Here is a 17,985-nt window from a genome sequence, read left to right on the forward strand (position 1 = left end):
AATAGTGTATCATGGACTTGTTCGTGGATCTATTAAACTTCTTTCCAAATACATTCTATTTTCAGTGCGTTCTTTGGTAATAGGGATCAAGTTTCTTTGATCTCTAAAGTAGGATTTCCTTTCTTTGGGCTTCCAACCCCTCAGAGGAGCTTCCAATTCAGAGGATAGTCACGCAAGAGTTATGTGGCCCATTAAGAGACCAGGGTTGGACACCAGGAAGTTTGTTCTCGTCTCTCTGTTTGCCTTGTGTTTAGATTTGCTTTCTTGTGTTTCAGATGAGAGTGGCCGACTTACGGGGTTATTACATGACTCAAATAGGATGCCATGGGAATGAACATGCTTTTTGCTGAATGATCTGCTATTGGGGGTTTAATAAATCACCTAAGGTTTCCAGGACTGGGGATGTGGGTCGGCGGCAAGGTGGCTGCCTCTGCTCAGGTGGAAAGCCCTTTGGAAGGGGGGTTCTTTGTTTTTTCAGAGATGGCAAAGGGGTCTTTGAAGATTTCCCACCTTGAACTTTCTCAAACCGTCTTCTGGTTTTGTTTTTGTTTTTGTTTTTTGAGACAGAGTTTCTCTGTAGTTTTACAGCCTGTCCTGGAACTAGCTCTTGTAGACCAGGCTGGCCTCGAACTCACAGAGATCTGCCTGCTTCTGCCTTCTCAAACTGTCTTCTAAGCAACATTGCTGTCACACCCATGAGCAAACTCACTGCATCCCAAGCAAGGTAGAAAGAGGGGAAGCTGTGGAGGATGAGAGGTGTAGGGGAACTCTGGGTCTTCCAACTGATTTTTCAATAAACATGAGACGGCTCTTAGGGCGAGGAGGATGGCTCAGCAGTGAAGAGTATGTACTGCTCTGGTTGAGGACCTGAGTTTGGTTCTCCGCCCCCACAGCAGCTGGCAATGGCTGTAACTCCAGCCCCACAGGCTCCAATGACTCTGGCCTATACCCACACATGATTAAAAAAAAGTAACAAAAATGTAAAAATAAATGTTTTTAAAACTGCTCTAGGAAATGTCTATTATTTCTTTTAAAAAAGTGCTTGAAATGTACAGTAGAGGCATTTCTGACATGAACACATATCTATAAAACATTTATTATACACGTTATATATAAGGTCTTACTTACTTTGACGAGCGAAGTTGCTCCATGAGATCATTCACTGCCCCTGCTTTTGTGCTGGCATCTCTCATGCCCTTGTCATAATTTTGTACTTTTAAAGGTAGGTATCCATGATGTAGGAAAATGGAGCTATTCTAATTCAAGTTGTCATTTCTTTTTTATTTTTTTCTTCTGTTTAGTTTTATTTTACTTTGTGGTGCTGGGGACAGTGCCCAGTCCTCATGCTTGCTGGGTGAGTGCACACCATTTTCCAGTTGCCCACGTCCAACCCTTGTACTTCAAGCTCGAGGACACAGAAAAGAGACAGCCCTGAAACCCTGCCAGCCAACGCTGGGACACGGAGCTTCAACCCTTACTTTTTTCCTGTGGCTGGAGGAATGCCTGTTCCCTTTCAGACATCCTGGAAGCTCTTTGATAGTTTAATTTGCTTGTTTGCTTATTTTAAAAAATAATGACAATGACTATAACCCAAAACAGATGACTATGTCAGTCCACTTCCTACTGACCCCAACAGAAGTTGTGTTGTGGGCGGGCTCTGTGGAGAGACCCTGGGGCCTCCCAGCTCACTGCAAGCTCCCGGGGAGAGAGACCCACTCCTAACCAGCATAGCAGGTGACCTAGGCCGCATCCACTCTCACATCGGGGCTGGCTTCTTGGGGGCTGCACGTGTCCAGGGTAGCAGGCGCACCAATGCTTACAGTGAGCACACCTTCCTGCAGGACACCCTTCTCCGCCTTCTTCCTGAGCCAGGCATTTCTCACCTAGTAAACATAGCTTCAGGATCACTTCCCACAACATGGGTGTGTCTCACATCACCCATGCAAATGATGTATAATTTATAAATTTGCCCTTTCACCTCATTCTAACTGCATCAAACGTTTTACCCACTGAAGGATTTATAGCAATGCAAACACATCTGAGGTCATTTCCCCGGCTCCAGCCTTCCTTTATCTACAGGGCACACAATTTCCTGTCTGATTTTAGTCACAGACAGGAATGGTGACATCTTGACTGTCCCTTGACCTATCTTACCACCTTTTCAGGAGTGGCTGAGTCCACAGCTTTTGTTAGAAACTAAGGAAGTCAATCAGAGGTGTGGTTCTGCAGAACAGAGCCCCTGTCAGGCAGGTGAGGGGCTCTGTGCTCTTCCACAGCAGTGCTGAGAAAAAAGAAAAAGAAGAAGAGAAATTGTGAAGAGGGATCAGCAGAGTACAGAGCCCTGAGTGGGCTCTGTGGAGCTGAGTTACCTCACCTCATGCTACTTGGAGAAAAAGACCCATTGTGAGCCCTTATCTGGCAGAGCCACGGTCAGCCACTCCCTCCATTCTAAAGTTACCCTTGGCTGTGTGAGGACCAATACAGACATTATACTATGATGTGGAAAGACCGATCCCGTAATAAGACCCTTTGGTGTGGGTTTTCAAAAATGTCCTGTACACAGGGTACTGACAGCACGAGAGAGAGAGAGAGAGAGAGAGAGAGAGAGAGAGAGAGAGAGAGAGAGAGAGAGAGAGACTTTGGCTGTGGACACAAAAGGCACCCAAAGTGTCTCTTGATAGACGGAACAGGTAAGACCCTGGAGGAGGGAGTTGTCACCATAACCCACCTGTCAAAGGTATCTTCCACAAAGTTAGCAGGAGAGATGATGTTTAGCTCAGCAGCAAGACCTCCTGGAGACATGATTTTTTTTTTTTAAAGATGGCTAAAATGTTCTCCACAGGAGGTGTGCATTCAGAGTAAGGATGGCAGAAAGAACCAAGGTGCTTAGTATGGATAAAATGGAAGTGCTCTTTGTAGGCTGGTAATTACCAACGTTAACCACAATGCTGCCCTCCCAGGGGCTCTGAGAATGGTTCTTAGACCCCGAGTCTCAGCAGGTCACCGGCACCAGGTCCTTGGTGTCTGTCAGCGATGTACGGAAAACCCAGTGCCTGTCTTACCAAGGACCAAGGCTGATAAAATTTCATCTGCCTGCTACCCATCCAGCCCACACAGTTTCAAAAGCACCACAGTCTGCAGGTCAGAAGGGATGCTTTGGCAGATCTGTTTGCCAAGCGGCTTCCTGGAACTCTCACACTCCTGCACCATCCCCTGCCTCCCCCCTCGTCTTCACAGTTCATGGCAAGGCTTGTGGCTCTGCACTGTTCCAAAGACCTCAAATGATTCTTTATCCACTTGTCTCTCCCCTCATGGGAATAGAAAGCCCTCCCTTGAGTCTTGTGACTGTCAAATCTCTCCTCGGCCTTTCTGCTCCCAAGCTATTCAGAAACTATTCAGCAGAGGGATGCTTGCTTTCAAAGGCCACACCTCCTAGCTGGGGGAACCTGTGGACCCCGGGACTTTGCAGCTCTAAAGGCATTTAACTCTCTCTATGCTTTCATGCCCGACAGGACAGGTTGCTCCATCCCCAGAGATGCCCAAAGCATCCTGTGATGAGAGGAAATTGTCCCTGTGTCTGGTACCCCAGGGGAAGCAGTTGGCTATCAGGAGAGCATCCTGGCCCACTGCCACTCTCTAGCTGACAGAGGCAGGGGTGGGTGGCAGGGGTGAGATAAATAGAACACATCTGGAGCACATCTGCCCAAAGGCTCTGACACTCTGGGTTAGTAGTGACATGACCCAGACTTCTAGCCGTGGCCAAGGGCAACTAAGCAAGGCATTTGACTGCTTCGAGTCAGTTGCCTCATCTGTAACATTGGAGCTTGGGAGAACCCCAAACTTCGGTGACACTGTTAAGTCCATGTACACTGAATTATTTCCTCCTTGGGGACATAGCTCAAGGGTAGAGCACTTGCCTTGTATGAACAAGGTCTTAGGTTCCATTTCTGGCTGCTCAAACAAAGCCTAGTATCTATGAAGCTATCTTGCTAAGAGTTCAGACCAGAAAGGAGGTGGCGTGGATTTGGTGGGGTCACCTTGGGGTCATCTAGCTGTGTTGTGACTGGGGTGGGGTTGACAGTAAAAGGTTGGAAAGCCTTCACAACACATTTTCCTAAACACTCCCTCCTCTCCTAAACAGGAAGTGGCCCTGAGTGCCGTGTTCCAGTAAATGGTTGAGGTAAAGCAACAAACAAGAATGCCTCTTAAGTTGTTCTATCTGGCTAGGAGTTAGGGGGAAAAAAGGCAGCTGGGGGAGGGGGCAAGTACGAATATTTACTAGTGTGAGCAGTTGATAGCCCTCTTGTACTGAAGGCAACTTTTGTTTCCATGGTAATCCAAGTTTCCACTACTGTAATGGGAGATATCAGAAACCTATAATTACCCCCTACACACACACACACACACACACACACACACACACACACACACACACACAACAACATGTTTTTGTACATTTCCTGGAGAGAACATTCTAGAGGCCCCAGACCTACATCCTTATTTCTCTAGGCGTCAGACCCATTGGGAGTGATTGTGTGTTCAGAAGTGACTGAGGCCGACCGCTGCAGTTAGTTCTGCGACAATGCTGTGTGGCTCCTTTCTGAAGTGTTGTGAAGGAGCTGGCCCTGACAGGCTGGAGATGGAAGGTGCGGCATTGCCTGCAGCAGAAGATTGGCCCGGGTAAGCGGTGAGCTGACCGGCCAGTAGCACACCATGCTCGTCCCCCACCTCTCTGCTGCCCTCTGTATGAGTTTCTCTCTCAGTTGGGTGCCTCATACAGACCGTAGGTCATTATGACATTAACTCCAGGCTCAAATTTTACAGCCTGTGCCCACTGACACATCCTCAGGATCTTCCCAGCCTGGGCTACGTATCTACTTCTGTCGCGTCGTGAGGAGCATCTCTTACCTGAAGAAGCAAGAGAGGTATGGTAGCTAGTTAAGCCTTCTGTTTCCACAACAAGATATTCGAAAGAATCAACGCACAAAGAGATAAAGGTCATTTGGGGGTCACAGTTTTGGAAATGCATGTCCTGGAAAGCATGGTGGAGCAATTCCCAGGTCCCGAGACAAGAAGCTAGGAAGATGGAGTTGGCACAGCCCCACTGAGTGCTCAGGTGACCTGGGAACCTCCCACTAGGACTCATCTGCCACCGGCCCATTGCCTCCCTGTATTTCCACCTTATGGACCAAATTTTTAGCACAGAAGCTGTTGGGGGGTATTTCAGATGCAAACTGTAGCAGTGGGATTCAAGGTCACAAATAAGGAGTACAGGAACTGGCCTCTGTAAGAGTCTGCACTTTCCAATGGATACCCACGCCCGACTCAGGCTGCGCGCTTCCTGAACTCGGGCCCAGGAGAAGGGACGATTGTCCTGAGGGTTGAAAAAAGAGACACACACACAAAAGAGACCTTTGCTCATTCACAAGAGTGAATGGCCACTTTATTAAACTCAAGTCAGATATTTATACCAGTGGGCTAGAAGAATCGAAAATGCAAAGCCTCCTCCCATCCAGGAGCAGGATGAGAAGATTAAAGCTTCCCGGCCCCTCGGGCAGGGTCAGCTAGGGGAGGCAGGCTATCAGCCTACTGCTAAGACCTTAAATACAAGTGGAATCACCATAACAAAGAGAACCAGGTTCTAGCTAGGTATCCCCTCAAGCCAGAGCTAGTGCAGAGTCTCAAGGAAGTCGGAGGTCACACGGCCCTGGAGAGAAGGGAAGAAACTTTGGTAGCTACAGTTGGGGGGTATTTCAGATGCAAACTGTAGCAGTGGGATTCAAGGTCACAAATAAGGAGCACAGGAACTGGCCTGTGGACACATTGCCCCTCCTCTCTGCGCCAAGATTCTCTGTCCCCAAGAATAGGATGGGACAGAATATAGATATTCCCAAAGCAAATATGAAACAAACCAGGTTTTCAGAATCACAGAACTAGAGAAAGAAAATCTTTCATTTGGTCTAGCGTATTATCTTAGATTTTTATTTCTCTGGACTCATATATTCAACCAACCAGTGGTATAACTGAGGCAGGATTCCAGCTCTCTTCCTAGCGCGCTGTGAAATGAGCGGTATGGCTAATTAAATCAAACCAGATGAAGCTGAGCATTGCCATGAAGGAAGAGATACGGTGTGCTTGAAGAAGGCTTCGCTGCCAACGCTCCACGGGGTAGGTAGAAGCGCCTTTGCCAGCCAGTGTGGCTCTCATTTCACAACAAAGTCGTTATGGAGTCTGCGGACCCTGTCTGTGAACTTCTCCTCGGAGAGAGGTCAGTTTCCACAACTCTTGTCAGGTTTCCGCTCCCCACTGCCCAACTGTGTGCTTTTCCAGGACGTCACAGACACTCTCAGGAGCACTCCGTGGGCGGGCAAATCTCCTGTAAATAGTTGGGCTTTTCAGAACCCTGAGGAGCTGCTTTTCTTTGCGATTTCAATCTGATGTCCATACTAGGAGCTGAACAGCCTCCTCTGCCTCTGTATTCAAGACACACCGTGGGCCCCCTTTCCCCAGGAGCGAAGAAGATAGCATCTGGGTTATCTATGGAGTCCTTCACACTCTACTGGATGAGGTCTCAGGGATCTCCTCTAAGTGCACCAGCAGGGAGTCAATCCCTCTCCTTACCCTCGGGCACCCCGCTGACTGCTGAGGGCAAAGGTGTGCGCATCAGAGCAGGTGGCTGACAGATTTTCTGGTAAAGAGCTAGGTGTTATTGGGCACATAGGCTGCACAAGCGCCGTCACAGTTCTGTCTCTGCCATCTTCCATGGTGTGTGTCTGGAATGTTCTCCCAAAGGCCTGTGTGCTAAAGCCTTGGTCCCTGGCAAGGCTCTTCAAAGTAGAGTCTAGTGGGAGGAATTAGGTCACCCACAGTGTGTTCTTGAAGAAGGTTTTGGTACTCTGACCTCCTCTCCTCTCCTCTCCTCTCCCCTCCCCTCCCCTCCCCTCACTCCCCTCCCCTCACTCCCCTCCCCTCCCCTCCCCTCCCCTCCCCTCTCTTTTTCTATCCTCTCTCTCCTCCTCTCTTCTTCTATCCTCTCCTCTCCTCCTCTTCCTTTCCTTCCTTCCCCCTCCTCTCCTTCTCCCTCCTCTCTTCTCTACCTTCTTTTTCTTCTCTCCTTCCTTCTCCTTCCCTCTTCTTTTCCCTCCCCTCTTATTCCTCGTCCTCTCCTCCTCTCCTTTCCTCTTCCCTCCTTTCCCCCTCCTTTCTCTTCTCCTGTCTTCCTCCTTCTTTTCCCCCTTTCTCTTCTTTTCTCTCCCCTCCTTCCCTTCTTTTTCCGGTTGTGCTGCTTTGAGGGTAAATTGTTTCCACTGACACACGTTCCTACCATGATGCTCTGTGCTGCCGCAGGCCCAAAGAACTGTGGCCAAGAATTGAGAGGCTGAAACCATGAGTCCTAATAAAACTTTTCTTGGGATAAATTGTGCATCTTAGGTACTCTTCACTGAGAGAAAGCTGCTGACATACCATTCTGGTATGAAACCAGCCTTCAACAAAATATAATCCAATGAGTGTGGCTGTGTTCTGATAAAACTCTATTTGGAAAATCAGGCAGCAAGCTGGCCATAGTGATGCCTTTAATCCCAGTGCTTGGGAGGCAGAGGCAGGCGGATCTCTGTGAGTCTTAGGCCAGCCTGGTGTCTAGGACAGTCAAGGTTACATAGTGAGATCCTATCTCAAACAAACAAGCAACAAACAATGAAAACAAAACAAACTAACAAAAATGATCAGGTGGTGGTTGCACTTGACCTAAGCTCCACACTAGAAGATGTTCAGGAGAGAAATGAGTACTGAGTACAGAGGAAGGACACCTCTTCAAAGTGCTGTAGAAAATGGCATTTAATCTAACTTAGAGTTCCGTGGTAGTGAGACACAATCGCTCCTGGCAACACCGATCTATTCCCGAGAGAATGTTGAGCACCGAGGACACTCCACCTGGGGCTTTTCTTCTTGGCAGAACTGGCCTTTGCGCAAAGAAATGCCCATACCTCAACCCCAGACAGAGATACAGAATATCCATAAATGGATAAAACAGGACTGTCATATCCTGCCAAGACAGGGTAAGATAGTTTTGAAAAGTTTCTTGCCTTTGAAAATGGTATGTCAGTTATGTTAGGCCTTAGCCAAAGTTGGTTGCTTTAACATTGCAAATGAGACTTTAGGTGATTGCCCAGGTAGCCAGTTGTCTCTGTCATTTGTTGCACATTTTGGAAGTTTCTCGACTGCACTTCCTGTTCGCTCAAGTAATATTGTTTCCCTTCTCAGATCTTTTATGGAGTTGAAGATTAGATAATTGTAGTTACCTTCCTCATGATTTAGCCAATCTTAATTTCAATGCAATAGTTAGACTCCTTGAAATAGAATGTTTAGTAAAACTTTTCTTATGCGTTCCTTGCTTAATATTGCTTATTGTTTGTAATTTTATATTTGGTATCTGTTCCTATTGTATATAGTAGTATTGGGTTTGGATCTACTTGTTTAGACAAAAGGGGGAGATAATGGGGAAACTCTATCAACCAATTACATCTAGTTAGGGTGTGGCTACCTGGGGCCCAGGTAGAAAAACTGGGAGGACCCAGCTGCACGGTGCCCTCCAGACATATAGGAAGTCAGACCTCCCACTCTTGTAGCATGAGTTTTTCCCCTTATATTCATTAAAATACAATCGTTATTCTTGAGCTGGCCTGGTTATTTATTGTACCTACCTAGTTCGCAACACAATACAACTTTGAGGAACACTGGAGATTTGGTTTGGCACTTGTATGCAGAAAAAAATCAAAAATACTTTTTTGTGGGGGGGGCAGGGAACTTAGCACAGACTAGCCTCAAACTCACTATGACGCTGAGGACCTTGAATCTCTGATGTTCTTGCTGCTGCCATTTCCTGAGAGCTGGGTTTATGGGTCTATGTCACTGTGTCTGGCATATATGATACTGGGGACTGAACCCAGGGCCTTGTGCATTCTGGGTAAACACCCCATCAACTGAGCCACATTACCAGGCCTGCTCTTTAGATATGTAGAAATCCAGGTCTATTCCAAGTCCAGAAAACGTTTGCGGCGCCTTCTGATCATGCTCCCACAAAAGTGTCTCTAGACTAACCTGTCCATCCCAGGTGCTAGTGGTAAGTATACAGGACAGGTCCCCCAGCAGACTCGATGGTTGGGTTGGGTAGGTGAGAAGGAAGTGCAGATGGGAAAATGGTTAGTGACACATGGGAGGTGAGAGCCAAGCGTCTTGGCTGTGGAATTCCCGTCTTACACATCTGTGCCTATTCTGAGCCCTGTTTCGTAATTCCTTTGCCAAGCCTTTTGAGGTTGAGAATAAGGTAAGGAGATCTTCCTGGGCCATGTGGTCAGTAAAGAGGCAAGTAATTGTGAGGAAATAGAAATACGTAAACCCAGGGCTCTGCCCCTTGTTCTCCAGGAAGGAGTAAGTACAGTCCCCACCACCAGGCCTTTCCCTCCAGCCCTCTCTCGCCACAGCAGGCAGGGACGCTATGCTTCCAGCCAGGGTAGGTCAGCTTCAGAGGCAAACACTGCAGCTACAGGCAGAATAGTTGGTGTCAGGGTGGCCTGCAGAGAGACACAGGCTGTGGAACAGGTTTCCCGTTGGTGAAATAGGATCCACACTCTCTTTGCAGAATGCCGTTGAGAACTAGAGGAAGAATATGTATTAAGCCTGCATACAGTCTGTCACGCACATTCAGGAGGCTCAGAGGTTAACAGTTATCAATCAGGATGTAATGGCACACGCCAGTAATCCTGGCACCTGAGAGGGTGAGGCAGGAAGAGTTCAAGATCGATGGGGCTATGGACTGAGGCTGTGTGTGTGTGTGTGTGTGTGTGTGTGTGTGTTTAAGTAACTTCACTCCTCAGAGAGTCGTTCTGGGTTGGGGCATCTTAGAGCACTTACATAACATGTGCTAGGCCCTGGAATTTGGGGTGTCGATTCCCTTTAATTTTCAGTGTGCTGTATTAGGATTATATATGTGCATTGCCTCCCACCTGGCCAAGACCCTGGGTTTTACACTAGCACTCAATAGAAAGGGAGGGAAGAGGAGAGGGAGGGAAGACAGGGAGGGGACAGGAGGGGGACGGGAAGAGGGGGAGAAGGGAAATGTGGAGGAGAGCTGTTCCTAATGATGCCTTCTTCATATTGCTTCCTGCCCTCAAGGCCTTGTGACCTTCAGCCTCCAGGGCAGAGTGTGCAAACTCATTAGAACTTAATTCTTCATTACCCTCTGTCTTTTCTTCTGTTTTTTTTTTTTCCTCCTTCTTCTTCTGATCTTTCTGGGGTTAAAACCTCAGGGTCTTGTACTTGCTTGGTAAACACTACCACCGAACAAACCCCCAGATTTCTAATTTCTCTTCTGAATGTCTTGGGAAAATCTAAGAAATTTTACCTTTTTATCTCTAATTTACATTAATGTTATTCTACAAACATATAAGTAAGTCTGGTGTCTTTAGAGTATTGGTTAATTATGAGAACAAAGCTGCTTAACTTTTGTATTTTCGTCATTGACAAAGAATATTTCATGTATGACAAAAGCTACTTCTTCCTTTTGTTAAAGTAACCTTAAGGAGGCTGGTGTATTTCAGTAGTGGGCATATACTTAGCACACACAAGGTTCTGAGCTCAAACCCCGGAAACACATCATGAACTACCCTTCAGCTGTGTCTTAGTCAGGGTCACTATTGCTGTGATGGACACCGTGACCAAAAAGCAAGCTGGGGAGGAAAGGGTTTATTTGGCTTACACTTCCATATCATGTTCATCATTGGAGGAAGTCAGGACAAAACTCAAACAGGGCAGGAGCCTGGAGGCAGGAGCTGATGCAGAGGCCATGCAGAGAGCTGCTGACCAGGACCACCAGCCCAGGGGTGACACCACCCACAGTGGACTGGGTCCTCCCCCATCAATAACTAATTAAGAAAATGCTGTACAGGCTCGCCTACAGTGCATCCTGGGGAGGCATCTTTTCCATAGATGTTTCCTCCTCTCAGATGGCTTTAGATTGTGTCAAGCTGACATAAAAGTAGCCAGGACAAACCTGTCTCTGCAGCAGGTTGTTGCTGTGGTTTAACCGAAATCCCATTTACACCAACATCCCCTGGCAGAGGGCACTTCTTCCGTGCTAACAAATCCTCTCGCAATTTTGCAACACAAATGACTTCATCCCATTAATTGCTCACGAACTGTTCATTGATTCATGGAATTACAAACTGATAAGACGTTGGAACATAGTTCTGGCTAACTTCTTATGCAAGAGACGTACGTTTTTATTTTTGGTAGTGATTATCGTTATTTTGTTTATCATTTCCTGATAACGCTTTTGCTCCCACCCCGATGTCTTCACACCAATGGTTACATGTGAACAATTTGGGAAATGTTAAACAGCTTAATCAAACCAAGAAGAATGCAAGTGAGTTCGGAATGAATGACTGGAAGTGGGTTCCCTCGCGCCTACGGTTCCATCCAGTTGCGGGCGTCTGACGCAGCCGTCCGCTGAGGTGGTCGTGGTTCTTCCTTCTGTGCCTGTGGGCAGGCACGCTCGTAGTGTGTGTGGTCAGTTTTCACTCTAAACCCTGTGGCTGCTCATTAGTTGTCCTGGGCTTTGCTCTTCTAGGAAGCTCAGGCTTTGCTGACACCGTGGATAAATACGCTGTGTTTTTTAGGACAATATTAATTATAAAACAGGCACTCAGGATTATCGGCAGATACATTATTGCACATAACTCATCAATAGCAATCTTTTCTATTAAATGTATTAATATGCAAATTAATGAGATTCATTATATTTTCATATATGAACATAGCACATATTGACCAGATCCCACATTCTAGCTGGGAATGATGGTGTACACTTAAGATCCCCATGCTCAGGAGATCAAGTAAAAGACTACTCCAAGTGGAAGTCTAGCCTGGGCTACACGAGCTTTTATCTCAATAAACAATCAAAACAATCAAAGCACTACCAACAAATCTAATCTCTACCTTTACACAGAAATCCTTGTCTTTCTGTGGCTGGTTTATTTCACTTACTGCATTCCCGGATCCATCTATTTTACCTTAAATGTTAGAATACCATTCTTCTCTATGACTGAATAATATTTCATTGTACATATAGACCATAGTTTTTTCATGTATCTGCTGATGGAAACCACTAATAACAATTCTCTGACAAGAAAGTGTTTTGTGTTTATTGAAGACTAAACATGAAAATTACTTAGTTCTTTTCAGAGCTAAATTTATGAGTTTTCTTTTTAAATGATTGATTGATTGATTGATTTTCATGAGCTATAAAGTTATCTTCCAGTTTCATACGTGTGTTGCTTAGGGTTCTCTAGAAGAACAGAACTTATAGAATGAATTTCTCTTTCTATAGAAAGTGAATTTATTAAAATGAATAACAGACTGTGGTCCAGCTAATCCAACAATGACTGGCTTTGAATGGAACGCCCAAGAATCCAGGAGTTGCTCAGTCTACAAAACCAAATGTCCTATTTGGCCTTCAGTACATGCTGGGAGCCCGGAGCAGGAGGCGCTAATGCCAGGGAAGGAATGAACTTCTCTTGAGATGAGGGCAAGCAGACGAAGAGCAAAAGCTTGCTCCTTCCGTGTCCTTATACAGTCTTCCAGCCGAAGGTGTGGCCCAGGTTAGAGGTGGGTTTTCCCAGTTCAAAAGGTCTGGATTAAAGTTGTGTCTTCTTACCTCAAAGATTCAGATTAAAAGTGAATCTCCCAAATTCAAACTAAGCAAAAATCTCTTTTTTTTTTTTTAGTTAGTGTGCCTTCCAATTTGGGGTTTAAGTTAATTCCAGCTGTTGTCAAGTTGACAACCAAGAACAACCATTACAACAGGAGTTCTGAGGCTAGACCAAAGTTAAGGGGTGTCAAGAGACCAAGTATACAAATCTAAACAGTCTGAACTGTAGAGTGCTCCCCAAGACTGTCAAGGTCCCCGAGGGAAGAGAGGCAGGGTGTAAGTACTGCTGGGCTGTAAATGCGGAAGGGGATTGAATAAACAGTTTCAGGGTGGTGAAGACTGTCAAAGATGCACCCGAGTTTGTGGGTTTCGAACCTGGACTGTTCAGTGTTGTGCTGGTCAGCTTGATGTTACTGTCACAAACACCTGTGATTATCAGTGAAGACAGGGAAGGTATGTGGCCACTCATGATTTGAAGTTTAGTACAGCTCCCTTGGGTCATGGAAGGGAACATGCTTTCCTCATGGCCAGAACACCGAAGAAGAGAGGAAGAGGACAAGGTCCCACAAGTCCTTTCAAGGGTGTGGTCGCCATGACACGAAGACCTTTCGTTAGATCCACCTCTGAAAGGTTTCCATCACATCCCAATGGTGCCACACAAGCTTTAATCAATGCAAGTGCCTTTCAGGGACTTTCTGGAGCTAGATATCAAGTGCATCATGGGACCGTGACTCCGCCTCCGAGGTCTGGGAATACCACCGATAGTATAGAGAGGAGTGTCCCTGTTCTTCCAGAACTCATACGCCTCTGTCATGGCGGGTCACACAGCAAAATAAGAATCAATTTTATGTCTTCATCTATTACCTATTTATCTGTTATCTGTTTTTCTATGTCTGTCTGTCTGTCTGTCTATCAATCATCTACCTGCTTACATACTTACCTCTATCTATCTATCTGTCTGTCTATCTATCTATCTATCTATCTATCTATCTATCTATCTATCTATCTATCTATCTTCTATCTAAGAGAGGGCCAAAGGAACAGAAGATACAGACATGGCAGATGCCAGGCAGCATCCCTTCTCTGGGAAAAAAATTTTCAGTTTCTCTGTATGTTTGAAATGACCCTCATTCATTACCAGAAAGAATAACTAACATCCTTCTTGTTTTCATTTTTGTTTCAGCCGAAGTTAGCTGTGTGTAGTTGAAATTCTCCTTTACTTTAAAAAATTAATTGAATGTTTATTTTCTTATATTCTTTACTTTAAGTCTTATATGTACTTGATGGTGGGAATAGGTTTAGGTCAATTACATGAGCTTAGTTCCTAGGATAAAATTTGCCATTCTGAGAACAGCTTATGCAAACCCCCATTTAAGCCTGTAATTCCTGTACTTGGGGAGGCTGAGGCAGGAGAGTGCTCTGAAGCTGGTCTGGGCTATACAATGAGATCCTCTCAAAGCAAAACAAAACTAAATGAACAACAAGACGAGTAATGGCAGCAAAAATCCACTTCTTTGATTTCTAAAGATCATCGCTGATCCCATGGGAACATGGTCTGATAGAACCTGCTGAGCTGCCTTCTGTCAGTGTCTTAGTCACTGTCTTATTGCTGAAACCAAGGCAACTCTTACAAAGGAAAGGATTTAGTTATGGGCTTGCTTCCAGTTACAGAGGGTTAGGCTATGGTCAACGTGGTGTGAAACAGACAGGCATGGCGTTGGAGCAATAGCTATTAGTTTTACATCCTCATCTGAAGGCAGCAGGCAGAATAAGAGAGAGACACTGAGCCTAGCTTGGGCTTTTGAAACCTCAACACCCACCCTCAGTGACACATTTCCTCCAACAAGGCCACACCTTCCCCAACAAGGCCACACCTTCTAATACTTCTCAAACATTTCCACTAACTGGGAACCAACCATTGAGTTGGGAGACCAAACATGAGTCTATGTGGGCCATTCTCATTTACACCCCCACAGGTGGGCTTGGATTACCACCTTTCGACTCTTCAAGACTCAAAAGGCTTACTCATCAGAGAATGGAGGCCACACACTTAATTTGAGGACCATAACAGCAGAGCCAAGCATACTACCTAGGTTCCTGGTTCTATAATAACCCAACTTGGATACAACCCAAATTAAATCAGGAAGTTTTATATGCTGTCTCTCTATTAAAGCATAAAACAATATAATTTATATATATATATATATATATATATATATATAAACACAAGCTTAAACTTTCATAGTATACTTTCTGACTTAGTGGCTTAATAGTTAGCCTTTGAGTACAGGATAGCTTGTGCTTTTTAGATACTGTAGAAATTGAAGAAGGTAATAGAAAGAACAGAGCCAGGTTATTCAGAGAGTTGGGAGAGCATGTAGTAAGTGAATGGAGTTGGTTTTATTTCACATTTATCTATGGTTTATAGTACATATATATTATACATAAACATTATAGTACATGTGTATCCTGTGCTATTGTGATGGGTAATCTTGGTCATCAACTTCATTAAACCTTAGAATTAGGATACATGCCTTATACACACACACACACACACACACACACACACACACACACACACACATACAGTTAGCTCTTGGAAGGACTAACTACGGGGGTGAGTGTCCCGGTTAGGTTTATTGTTGCTGTTTGTCAATTTGATATAGGCTAGGGTCACCTGGGAAGAGGGAAACAGAACTGAGAAATTTTTTTGATTAATGATTGCTATGGGAGGACCTGGCTCACAGCAGGCAGTGAGACCTCCAGCCAGGAGATCCTCAGTTGTATAAAAAATCAAGCTGCTCCCGCCCATGAGGAGTGAGTTAGTCCATTCTTCTGTGGACTCAGCTTCAGTTCCTGACTTCAGGTTCCCACGTTGAGTTTTTTGTTTGTTTGTTGTTTGGGTTTTTTGTTTGTTTGTTTTTTCTCAGACTTCTCTTAGTGTGATCTGGGAGTTATAAGGTAAAATTAACCCTTTTCTCCCCAAGCTGCTTTTGGCATGGTGTTTACCACAGCAATAGAAAACAAACTAAAAAAGGAGGGAAGATGCTCTTCCAGAGTGGGTGGGCCTAAATATAAGGAAGTCAGAAAAGAAAGCTTGTTTTTTGTCTATGTTTCAGATATTAAAATATAACGATGCCTGCTTACCTCTTGTTTCCATATTTTTGGAAGACCCTTTCCTTTTCTTTCTTTCTTTTTTCTATTCTAAAGTGTTCTCTGTCCTTGAGGGTAAGGTATGTTTCTTTAATGGATACAGTAGAAAGATAGATTCTGTTGTCTAATTGATTCTATTAGTCTTATGTCATTTTACTGGGGAATTGAGACCATTAATATCAAGAGCTATTTATTAATTCCTGTTATTTTGTTGTGGTAATTATGAACATATAAAAATTCTCAATAAAATACTTGCAAATCCAAGAAAAAAACCAAGGGGCTGGGGAGTTGGCTCAACAATTAAGAGCACGTTCTGCTCTTCCAGAGGACCCAGGTTCAATTCCAGCATACATAAAGGATCACGACCACCTGTAACTCCAGTACGAGGGAATCCGTTGCTGTCTTCTGACCCCTGTGGTCACCAGTCATGCATGAGGTGTGTCTTAGTCAGGGTTACTATTTCCTGTGATGAAACACCATGACCAAAAGCAACTCGGGGAGGGAAGGGTTTATTTGGCTTACACTTCCACATCACTGTTCATCATTGAAGGAAGTCAGGACAGGAACTCAAACAGGTCAGAAGCTGATTGATGTAGAGACCATGAAGGGGTGTTGCTTAGTGGCTTGCTGTTATGGTTGCTCAGCCTGCTTTCTTATAGACCCCAGGACCATCAGCCCAGGGATGACCCCCACCTACAAGGGGCTGGCCCTCCACCATAATCACTAATTAAGAAAATGTCCCACAGGCTTTCATACAGCCCCATCTCATGGAAGCATTTTCTCACTTGAGGTTCTCTCCTCCAGAGATCTTTAGCTTGTGTCAAGTTCACATAAAACTATCTAGCACATGGTGCATAGACATACATTCAGGTAAAACAGCCATATACCGTAATAATAAAAATTTTTGAAAGAATACATAAACTATGATCAACTCAACTTTATTCTGGAGATGCAGGAATGGTTCAACAAACATAAATCAACAAATGTAATCCACGACATGAACAGACTAAAAGACAAATACCACATGATTATCTTATTAGATGTAGAAAAGGCTTTTTGACAAAATCCAACATCCTTTCATGATTAAAAAAAAAAAAGTCCTGGAAAGACAACAGATACAAGAGACATACCTCAATATAATTAAAAACAATTTGCAGCTAACCACAGGCAACATCATCCTAAACAGAGAGAAACACAAAGTATTTCCACTAAAATCAGGAATAGGAATAGGGTACCCATGTTCTCCATAACTATTCAATAGAGTTCTTGAAATCTTAGCTTGAGCAATAAGACAACTAAAGGAGATCAAGGGGATACAAACAGAAAAGGAAGAAGTCAAGTTATCCATATTTGCAGATGATATGAATTTATACATAAAAGACCCTAAAGACTCCACCAGAAAGCTTCTACAGCTAATAAATATTTTCTTAAAGTAGTTGAATACAAAATTAACACACAGGGGCTGGAGAGAAGGCTCAACGATTAAGAACACTGACTGCTCGTTCAGAGGACTCAGGTTCAATTTCCAGCACCCACATGGCAGCTCACAATTGTCTGTGACTCACACAGGCATACATGTAGACAAAATATAAATGCAAATGAAATAAAAGTAAATAAGTTATAAGAAAAATTGACACAAAAGATAAGTAGACTTTCCATATACAAACGTCAGATATACAGAGAAAGAAATCAGGAAAACACTCTTTTTATAATAACCTCAAAAAATATCTTGGAATAACTCTAACCAAGCAAGTGAAAGGCTTGTGTAATAAAAACTTTAAGACGTTGAAGAAGATCTCAGAAGATGAAAAGTAGGATTAATGTTATGAAAACTGGCCATACTACCAGAGCAATCTACAGGTTCAGTGAATCCCCATCAAATCCCTACACACTCCTTTGTGTTGTTGTTGCTGTTGTTATTGTGGTTACTGATGGTTTTACCTTTACTTTTATTTTTTATTAAAAATGAAGTGTTTTTTCATACAATATACTTTGATCATAGTTTCCCCTCCTTATTTTCTCTTGGATATTTCCCAACTCCCCACCCTTCTAAGTTCACACCTTCTTTCTCTGTCTCCTAAGAGAAACACACAGTTGACAAAAAGAGAGAATAAAACAAAAGAAAC

Source organism: Myodes glareolus, chromosome 23, assembly GCF_982192425.1.
Source record: "Myodes glareolus chromosome 23, mMyoGla1.1, whole genome shotgun sequence".
Taxonomy (NCBI): domain Eukaryota; kingdom Metazoa; phylum Chordata; class Mammalia; order Rodentia; family Cricetidae; genus Myodes; species Myodes glareolus.